This window comes from Peromyscus californicus, unplaced genomic scaffold (assembly GCF_007827085.1).
Source record: "Peromyscus californicus insignis strain IS unplaced genomic scaffold, ASM782708v3 Scaffold_9__1_contigs__length_137607984, whole genome shotgun sequence".
Taxonomy (NCBI): Eukaryota; Metazoa; Chordata; class Mammalia; order Rodentia; family Cricetidae; genus Peromyscus; species Peromyscus californicus.
Window position 1 is genome coordinate 86,075,861 of NW_026294617.1, and position 10,643 is coordinate 86,086,503.

At 46.3% G+C, this 10,643-nt stretch overlaps 1 pseudogene; it reads right to left on the reverse strand.

Annotated features, from left to right (window-relative positions):
- Positions 1-594: 594 nt before the first annotated feature.
- Positions 595-10,431, reverse strand: LOC128106672 (glutathione S-transferase Mu 6-like; annotated as a pseudogene).
- Positions 10,432-10,643: the final 212 nt, after the last annotated feature.

Consider the following 10,643-nt stretch of genomic DNA (forward strand, 5'->3'; position numbering starts at 1 on the left):
TTAGACAGGTCATCTTCAAACCCTTCAGAGATCTACAGAATATGGTATTTAAAATGTTTTAATAACTTAGAAAATTTTTCTTTTTGTTATGACTATGAAACATGTCGGCTCCTGGCAGCACCAATTTACTTCAGAGAAGACATGGGCATTGAAGAAACTGCATATGGAGTTAACTTTCATTGTGGCAAAAGTTAGCCACTAGACAACAAAGTATCCTCGAATCAACTGCTGACAAACAGGACAGACAGGACATGAAACAAAGGACTACTGATTCTTGCCAAAACAAGTGTGGTTATGGCTTTATCAAAAGGCATCTTCTGAGGCCAGGACAATATGGCACCATCCCTGAAGGTACAGTGCCCTTTTCTTCGAAGGCAGCTGAACAGGCAGTGGGTCGATGGCTTCTGATGTGCAATGGGACAGCAGCTGAAACAGTTATTCTTGAAGAGTAATTAAGCTCACGCCTCTCAATAGTAGAATGGCATTTAATAGAGGGATGTGAAGAAGAATGGGATGCTGAGATGAAGCCACATATACACAGCCAAGAAGAATGGACAGCTGAATTAAAAAAAAAAAAAACATCACCAATTTCCAGAATTTAAAATCCTGAATCATGACATGACACTAGTGGAATTCAGGTGTTTCTGGTACATGGACTGCTCTCACCCAATGTGAGGTTGAACTGTTGACCTTGTGTACATCCTACTTCACAAATGAGTCTGTCAGATATGCTAAGCCTATACGCTGAAGATGATGACCCAACACTGCGGAGAAACCTCAGGTGACTGTCCAGGCAGCTGGCTGTTTCTGCCAACTCACAGATTTTTTGGAAGTTGCTTGCATGCACTTCCTGTTTTTATTTTTGTTAGGCAATATTATTTCCTTCTTGGGTCTCTGAGGGAGTTGAAGTTTAGTTAGTTATAGTTGAAGATTAATTAGGATAGAAAGTGAATTAGACACATTTTTGGACTTACCAAAATAGGATAGATAATGGAATTATTTTCTCTGAATTTGTCAAATACAAATGGACTAGACATTGTTTAGGTATTTATTACCTGCATATATTGTATATAGTTATTATACTTTTGTATATAGTTTTTCTTATGTTAGTTATAACCTTTTTCCTTTTTTCTTTTTATTAAAATAGAAAAGGGAAAATATGGTGATATTTTATTTGTACTGAAATGTGATTTTAATTGTTAATAAATAAAGTTGCCTGGGGTTCAGAGCCATAGCAAAAGCTGGGTGTTGGTGGTGCATGCCTTTAATCGCAGCACTTGGTAGGCAGAGCTAGGTAGATCTCTGTGTGTTCAAGGATACAGCCAACAGACAGTGATGAGGCAGTCATGTGGTTGGTTTTACAACCAATGAGAAGGCAGAACAGAAAGTCTATATAAAGACAAACAGAGAGGAAGTAGCTCTCTTTCGGAGAGGTCTCTTGGCTGAAGAGGCTAGCTGCAGGGTAAGGCTCTTAGCTCTGATCTCTTGGCTTTCTTCTTTGCATTGGTTCTGTGTTTCTTATTTAATAAGACAGTTGGTTACATCTACATTGTAGCTCAAATACTGACTGTACCCACAGGGTCATATCCCGGACACTTGAGTGCGGCACTGCCGTGTGAGGTGGTGGAAAATTTAGAACATGAGACGGAGCTGCAAGAGGAGATGCCTGGGAACGGGTCCTTGCAGAGGACAGTCTAAGGACTCTTCCTGTCGCACTCTGCCTCTTATCCACGAAGAAGTGAAAACCAGCCTCTACTGTATGTTCTGGCCACCATGATAGTCTGCCTGAGCATGTAGAGCCAAGGGACTGTGGGTCAAACTTTCTGAAATATTAACCTAAATAAATCTTTTTTGCCCTTCAGTTGTGTCCTGCCCAGTATTTTGTCAGAATGATAGGGAAAGTAGCTAATATAATCAGAATTGTAAAATGTTCACAGTGGTGTTTTTGTTTTGTTTTACCAGTTCTAACGGCTCGAGTTTCATCTAAGCTTTATCATGTGTCAAAATAGCCCTCCTCTTTAACACTGAAAAGTACTCCTCTGTGTTCCTATACTGCATTTTCTTTTAACATTCATTTGTAAATAGGTTCATGGGTTGCTTTCATATTTTATTCATCAGAATAATACTTCTTTGAACATGGACATATAAATACATATTTGAACTGGCCATGGTGGCACATATCTGTAATCCTAAGGACTCAGGAAGCTTTTAGGCGAGATTACAAGTCTTGGCCAGTCTAGGCTCCATAAATAATTCTAGGCCAGTTTGAGAGCTAAATAGAGAAATTTTGTCTAAAAAAAGCCAAAATAGTTATATAAACCCACTATATATGGTACATATATATTATATATTATATGCATATATGTTATATATGAACCTTGAATTATTTTGAGTATATACCTAAAAACAGAATTGGTTCATCATAAGTAATTCTATCACTTCTTTATGAGGCACAACCTAATTTCCACAGTGCTGTAGCAGTTTACAACCCAGAGCGAAAACGTTCCAGTTACTCCACACAATCACCGTCTGCAGCTTACTGACAGTGACTAATCAGATGTGTGTCAGGCAGATGTTGAATGCCATTGTGTCCTATATTTCTCTAATGATAACTGAATCTTGAACAACTTTTCATGGGCTTATAGACGCTTGCATACCTTTCCAAGAAAAAGAAAAGTCCATGTAGGTCCTTTGCCTGAGTTTGAGTTGTTTGGTGTTCTCTGTGTTGCAGCCACTGTGTGTGGAATATGTCCAATGGGACACGGCCAGAACCATTCACTGTAAGTCGTCTGTGACTTCTACAGAATGACATGAAGCAGAGGAATCAGAAAAGCCCAGGAGGGGCTGGAGGGATGGCTCATTCTGTAAAGTACTTGCACACTGTGCATGCTTGACCAGCTGAGTCCAACTCCTGGCACCTGTGTAAAAGCCAGGCTAGGAAGTGTGAGCCTGTCTATTTCAGTGCAGGGAGAGGGAAGCAAGAGGAATCCTGGGACTTGCTAGCTAGGTGATCAGTCAAATCAGTGAGCTTCAGGACCAGTATGAGAAAAAGTCTGAAAAAAAAAAAGAAGTAAGGTAGAGGATGGTTGAAGAAGACATCTGACATTATCAACTTCTGATTTCCATATGCACCCACAAGCACACAAATACACACACACACCCTTTTAATCTCATTTATTATTTGTGTCTATCTACTTAACTTTTATCATATTCCCTTTAACTTCCCTTTTTCCTGTTAGTTCATCTGTGTTTGAGTTAATGTTTTTTTTTGTTTGTTTGTTGTCAGGGACAAGGACAGAATCTCTAATTAGTGGAAAAATACAGACCCCCGATAAAACAGGGAACTAGATCATCTTACAGTCAGGTTGCCTAGCAACAGGACATTGAGTAGAGCCTGTAAACATCCTACACAAACATCCTGTTAGCTTGCCCCACCCTATGCAGATAACAGCTTCTTGCTCCCCCCACCCTGCAGGAACTATATAAACCCTCCTGGAGAAAAATAAAGTTGCACCTTGATCAGAATATTGTCTTGGTGTATTTCCTTTGTGTCTCCTGTCCCTATCATTCCGTCCTTAGGGTGGTCGAGAACCCGTTGAAGCCCTGCTGGCCAGGGCAGTTTGTTTTAAATTTTATTGACTCTGTGGATTTTACATCATGCTTTCCAATCCCACTTATCTCCCCATCTCCTGGAATCTGCCCTCTGCCCTTGCAACCTCTCTCCCAAATCAAAAACAAATTTAAAAGAAAATCCAAAACAAACCAAAGAAACAAAAAAAAAATCAAAACAAAACAAAAAAAAGAAGAAGAAGAAGACTCTTGTGGAAGCTGCAGTATGGCCCTCTGAGACACACAGTTTACCCTTTAGTCAATGTTTAGTAAGGGCTGGCTTAAAGGATTTTGATCTTACCAGATTAATCAATAAATAAAGGAAATAATCGCTTCTCTTATCTCACAAGCTTTTAATTAATCACTTATTTCACAGTAACCTCACATCCTGCCTGTGAGTGCTCATTTCTTAACTGCTGTAGTAGCAGCAGCTGGAACTTGACACAAGGACAATGCCCCACAGGGCTGTCCTCCAATCTGTTCCTAGTTATAGGAAGGTTGAAGGAAGTGCTTGGCAAAGGCCAGAATCCATGATCAGGCCTTCATCAAAGGATGCTTTTAGCATCTAACAATGCCTGGATCCTTCAAAGGAGCCTATGATTGACTTAGGCGAAAACACCCACAACCCCAGTCACAAGCAGTGGGAATATTTATGGGGAGACATCTTGAGAACAAAGAAGAATGTTCAGAAAACTGAACGTTCAGTTCAAGAAAGACTTCTAGGTGAGAACAGATGTTGAGTCTAGAGCCTGCTCACCTCTTCCCATTAGGCCAGCATTGCTTCGAAGCCCGACACACAAGGATACACGGCCAATGGAGATACTCCATACTGCAGGATGAGCGAGGACCTGGCACAGAAGGAGCACCATCCTGAATCCCAGGGTCAGAATTTTCAGAGGACATCAAGGACCGTATTTGATTGGGAGCTCCGATCACAGTCTCATTACTCACCTCTTCCCGGGAACAAAAGAGCAAATGCCACTCAACCGAGTCCATGCGGTCTGTAGAGCCACAGGCTATAAGACAAGACACAGAGTAAGTGGAGTCCACACAAGGCTGATCTCAGGCAACCGTGGGGAGCGTGGCGTCAACTAAGCTTCTCAAAGCAAAGCCCGGGACTGTCTGGTTGGAAACTGGAGAAACAAGGAAGAGGAGGAAAGAACCAATGAAATGATGAGCTGAACGTGTACAGCCTTCACCATGACCAGGGGGCACACAGTGACCCTGGTGGAGTAGAAGGAAATGGAATAGGCGGAAAGGAAGGGAAGACTGAAGCAGAGTAGAGAGCAGGAGCCAAGGACGGTTCAAAGTCCAGGGCGCCGGGTGCATGACAGGTCTCCCTACCAGTACCAGCAGTGCGGGCTCCTACTTGTTACCCCACGTGGCCAGTTTTAAGTACACAGGCCTTGGGAGGAAGCGGCTGCTCTTCATATAGGCAGAAATCTTCGTCAGGCCCTGTAGCAGGAAGGAGAAAGAAGGATGTCAGGTGGACAAACTCACTCTAGGAACATCCAAGAGACTTTAAAAGCCAAATCTAGAAAATCCACCCAACCACCCTGCAAAACCAGTCCCACCATCACCATTCAGCAGGGATGCTGAGGTACCCAGAGGTTAAGAAACTTCCTCATTCTCCCATGGCTAAGAGACTTCAGTGGCTTTAAGTGACTCTGTGGCTGCCACTCTGCTCTCTGTGCACTTCCCTCCTGCCTCCCATAGGGGGCACTGTCACTCCTGGCTGTTCTATGATGAAAAGAAGCAAGGAGCCAGAAAACCAACAGGGCTGAGAACTTGCATGTGGCTCAGAAGAGAGCCCAGGTCCCGCCCAGTGATTCAGCAAACCCTGAGTGTGAGTGGAGAGGGAGAGGGGCATGCAGAGCAGGGAGAGGCCAGCTCCAGCTGTTCCCCTGAAGCTGAGGCTTCTCCACTTGAGCCCTGAGCACTCTCCCTGAGCCCCAACCAACCTCATCTCTAGCTCTGAGGCAGTGGAGTGTGTTCCAGGACACCACAGCAAAAGTGCACAGATCATTTCTAAAGACCAACAGAGAGCCAGAGCTACTCCAACAAGCCACACCCATCTGTGCTCAGAACAAGAGCTTCCACACCCCACAAACACCCCATTCCTCAGCCAGGCCACCTCTTGCACACTCCCAAGGCCACGCCATGTGGACCAGAACCAGAGCTGGTGAGAACTAACTGAAAAATAAATGCATCCCTTCATGGAGAGTGGAGGAGAAGGAGAAACGCTTCCAGGCTGAGATCTGTTGCTGTACTAAAGGCTCCAATACACAAATCTGGAAAAAAAAAGTAGGTCTTGCTCGTGTCCAATCAGAGAGTTCAGCATGGCTATGAGCAACTGTGAGATGAGGGCCACCACTAATACCACATGCATCTCTGCCCTGCCTACTGCTTCCAGCTGCACTCAGTCCCAGGATGGAGGGACATTATCGCATGTCCTGCTGGGTCTGACCCTGTGCCACACACAGAGGAAAATTCCAAAGAATCTGAATAAAAACAAAAGTATGACCTCATCTCATAGAGGAACATGAGATATGAAAGAAGAAAGGAGGCAAGAGCACACCCATCGGGCTGGAGAGATGGCTCAGGGGTTAAGAGCACTGGCTGGTCTTCCAGAGGACCTGAGTTCAATTCCTAACAACTACATGGTGGCTCTCAACCATCTGTAATGAGATCTGGCTCCCTCTTCTGGCCTGAAGGCATGCATGCAGGGAGAGTACTGTGTGCATAATAAATGAATCCTAAAAAAAAAAAAAAGCACACCCACCCACCCGCCAACAGAACTCAAGATAAAATCTTCCACGGGAACAGCCAGGATCACAATGCTGTCCTAGTCAGGAACATGAACTGACTAAACCATTCTGCAGATCAGGCAGGACCACTGAGGATGTCTTGGTGCTGCACATCAGTCTGCCTTGGTCTCAGCCTAATGGCTGCAGGAACAAACACATTCTTCACATGTTCTGCATACCACAGGTCCTGGGCAGGAAACCCAGGATGTGCAAAGGCCTGACTTTCCTTTTTGCACAAATCAGAGACAGACACTGAATGCTGCCTTTAGAAGCCAAAGGCAGTCAGGAGCCCAGAACAGTCTCTGCTGGCACTAGGACCTTGAGTAAGCATCTTGCCCTCCAGATTCCTTATCGGTCCAGTGGGACATCTAATTCTATCCAGGTGGCCAGCTGTTGCAATGATAAATGGACTCCACAGATCTAAGCGGCTGATCACAGGTCCTGGCAGAAAGCCAGTGCTCAATAGGTCCTTGTTATTCTTCTTTTAACCCTCAGAATAGGGAAGCATCCTGGAAAGGGGGCAGGGAAGGACAGCCAAGAGGAAGGAGGACCAGGGCATCACCTCAAAGCGGGCCAAGAAGTCCTTCAGGTTTGGGAAGGCATCCAGGCACTTGGGTTCAAATACATGGTGCTGGTCAAGGACATCATAGACAAGGAAATCCACATAGGTGATCTGCAGGAAGCAGGGTCAGTGAGATGGGATCTGGTAATCTGGGAAGAATGGCAACTCCCCCTCCTCACCAGTTACCCTCTTTACCTTGTCCCCTGCAAACCATGGCTGCTTCCCCAGGAACTCAGAGTAGAGCTTCAGGTGATCTGGGAGGCCCTCTAAGTACTCTGGCTTCCGTTTCTCCTGAGGTAGAAGACAGCTGTCACAACCCTTAGATACCAGTGCTCTGGAGAAAGGCTGCCCTCATAGGGCTGTGCAGAAGAGTAGCCTCTTTCTAATCCTGGGCCTGTGCTGGTGTGCAGGCTTCTCTGTAATGCATCACAGTCTTGGTAATCAGACTCCTACTTGGTAGCAGAGTTCACTCGGAGCTTAAGATGGAAATGCCACACTAACGCCTAAGTTAGATGGAAATGCCACACTGTCTCTGAATCTGTCACCACTGGCATCCAAACCAGGCATGGTGTATTACACCCAGGACTTTAGGGTAACTGACAGGTTCTGCGCCTAGAAGTAGAGTGGAACCAGAGAAGCACAGTAGTTAACAGTCTCAAGAGAAGAGACCAAATTATTTCCAAGGGATGACACAGAACAGAGTCAATATTTGAGCAGCGTGAGCAAAGCTGAGCCATGTTTGATGCTGAAAGGGACAAAGGTCTTCAGGCTGACCATGGGCTGCCTATTAGGGAGAGAGGCCCTGAGTATTGCTTCTACAGGTGACTCAGCTCTGGAAAAACTGTTGGGTAGATTTCTGAATATATCAGACATTTTCTTCTGGTTTGAATCTGTTCACTCGAGGAGCAGGCAGGTGATGTGTGACCAGCTAGGCAAGATGAACAGTGGTCAAGTTCAAAGTTGAAGAGAATTCTGAATACAAGAATATATAGTAACTAAATACCCAGCCATGGCTGTCACAGTAATATTAAATATTTCTAGGCATTGATACACAGTGTTTATTAATAGGATTTGAGGGTTAAGGAGGTGAGTGTGTTGGCTGAATAGGAAACCCTGGAGAATCATAATGGGCGGGGTCAAATACCAAATAGAACAAGTATGGATACGAACATAAGCCTGTAACTCCTCCTTCAAACCCCTGTCTGCCCCAGTAAGGACTCACAAAGTCAGGGCTATAGCATTGCACACTCATCTGCATTCAGGTGTCCATAACCTGGTTCTCCAAAATGTCCACACAAACCCTCTCCTTTTGTCTCCCAACCTGAGGTACACACAGCACAGACTCACTCTCAGCATCCCACCCAAGAGGATGGCTTCTATCCCCCACCTTCAGCCAGCCTCACATAGGTTGTGCTTGTGGCCAAGGTAGAGCCAGATGGTATTGCTCTGGGTGATCTTGTGTGATCCATCAATTAAGTAGGGCAGCTGGAAAGACAAGCAGGGACAGTTCAATAGGATATGAGGTCCCAACGTTCTTCCCTGGGTAAAGACAGAAACAGGGCCTGGCACTCAGTGTGCCTGCCATTAGAAGCCCTCTATGAACATGCTGCCCACTGAATGGAAGAGGTGGGACACAGCCCATCACAGAAACACTGTGCAGCCACCGGGAATGGGAGCAGGAGAGTTGAAGCTCTGATCTCAAACCCCCTCATGCAGGCAAGGAGATGAGGTGAGAACACCATGCCTTCCCCAAACCAACCCTTTCCTGCACCTACATTGGGAAAGTCCAGGCCCAGCTTGAATTTCTCACTCAGCCAATGTCTTCAGTCATTAGGAGCTGTAGTGGACAAAATGATGTGAAAATACCTCTCCCTGTACATTCTTCCCTTTCCCTGAGATCCTCCAAAAATGTCAGGGGAAGCCACCCTTGTTAGAATTCTGCCCTCACTCCAGCTGCACGACCGCACACATGCAGTTCAGGAGTTAAGCAACGGGTCTTGCGTCTTGCATCTTATGTCATCAATGTGCACTGGTGACTACGTGTGCGCGGCGTGGTCACACAATCAGCGCATGCGTGGTGTAACTCCATAAGAAGCCCGCCTGAGCGTGTTCACCAGGAACCCTTAAAAAGCCAGAGGCAGGCACCACCCTCGCTCTGTTCTGTTCTGTCTCCCCCAGGCCTGGCTCTTCTCCTCCCATCCCTCTCCCTCCTAATAAAGCTCTCTGCTGCTAGGCAGTCAGGGCCTCGTGACCTTTTCGCAGGGTAACCAGCGCCGTTTATTATTCATTTCATGCCTGAGGTAGGGAATCTGTAAACTGACCCATTCATTCTCATATGCCAAGGTTGCACAAGTGAATATTCCTTCAAAGCCTGTAGGTCCCACAGGACTAAGCTTTACAAAAGGTATGGGCAAGCACTAAGCGAACCCCACACAATTGCAGGTTGAGAGGGAGGGAGCCAGCGCTCCACTCCCGGGGTTATGTACTGAAAAACAAAGCTGCACCCGCAGGAGGTTTCTGGAAGGGGTAAGCTCTGGGTTCATCCGGAGGAGAGCCATGGAGCTGAGAAACAGGGAACCAGGCAGAAGCTACTGGGCATCGATGGGCAGAGTTGGGGAAGAGTCTGACCAGAAGAATGTCATTACCATCCCCCATGGAGTATCTCTTCTCTTGGTAGTCTGTCTCTGTGTATTCCAGGAGCAGGCGGATGGCGTGACCCAGCTGTGAGAGATGGCCGGTAACAAGTCACGGCTAGTGAGATCCTAAATTGACCTCACCTCCTCTAGGAAAGCCTCCATCTCTATTCCTAACAATAGAGCAGGGCCAAGTATAGGACTCCTGACAGGAAACAGGAAGGAGACTCTAGAAAGCGCTAAAGAGTTTCTTCCTCCTGGAACCAGGCCTAACACTTCACTGGGTCCCAACCCAGGGCCCTTCCCACTTAGCAGCCTAACCTTTTAACTCACCCCACGGACATTCCGGTAGCCCAGAGTCACGGGCGTGTTTTCTGTTCTAGCCTTGGAGACTGAGCAGACAGGCTTCAGTCAGGATGGACTTCACTTTCAGATACCAGTACACAGGGGGCAGTGTCTGCTTGCATGAGGTTCCTGAGTCCTCCCTCCCCACTCCCAGATGGCCCAAACTCAAGGTCTGAAGCCCAACTCAGCATGACTGTAGTGAAATTCGGTCCAAACTCTGCAATCTCCAGGGGCAGGTCTGAGCATCCAGATACCAAAGGCAGTGACTGGCAGGCCTGCTGTGGTGGCTCCCTGCCCACAGCCCCTCCCCCTGCTGGGTCCTCAGGAAGTTGGCAATGCCCTGGAGACTGGCCAGATAGGCAGAGAACAAGGCGGCTCTCCCTCCTTTCACTGAAGGGCTCAATTTTCACACCTAGACTGTGGGAATCTGTCATCCCAGGAGACTTACCCCTCCATATAAGGACCAAAAAGTCATGCCCCCAACCTGAGAGTTTAATCCAGTGTGTATCACTGTTTCCAAGACTCCTCTAGTCTGAAACTATCAAAACCTCATTGTCCCACAGCCTAGAGTTACAGGAACAAGAAGTGACATGGGAACGATCCCAGGACCGTGACAAACAGCACAGTTAAGAGTCTCTGTGTTTCCTTTAGGGGATTTGGTTGGAGATGAAGGCCTCTGATCGTCAA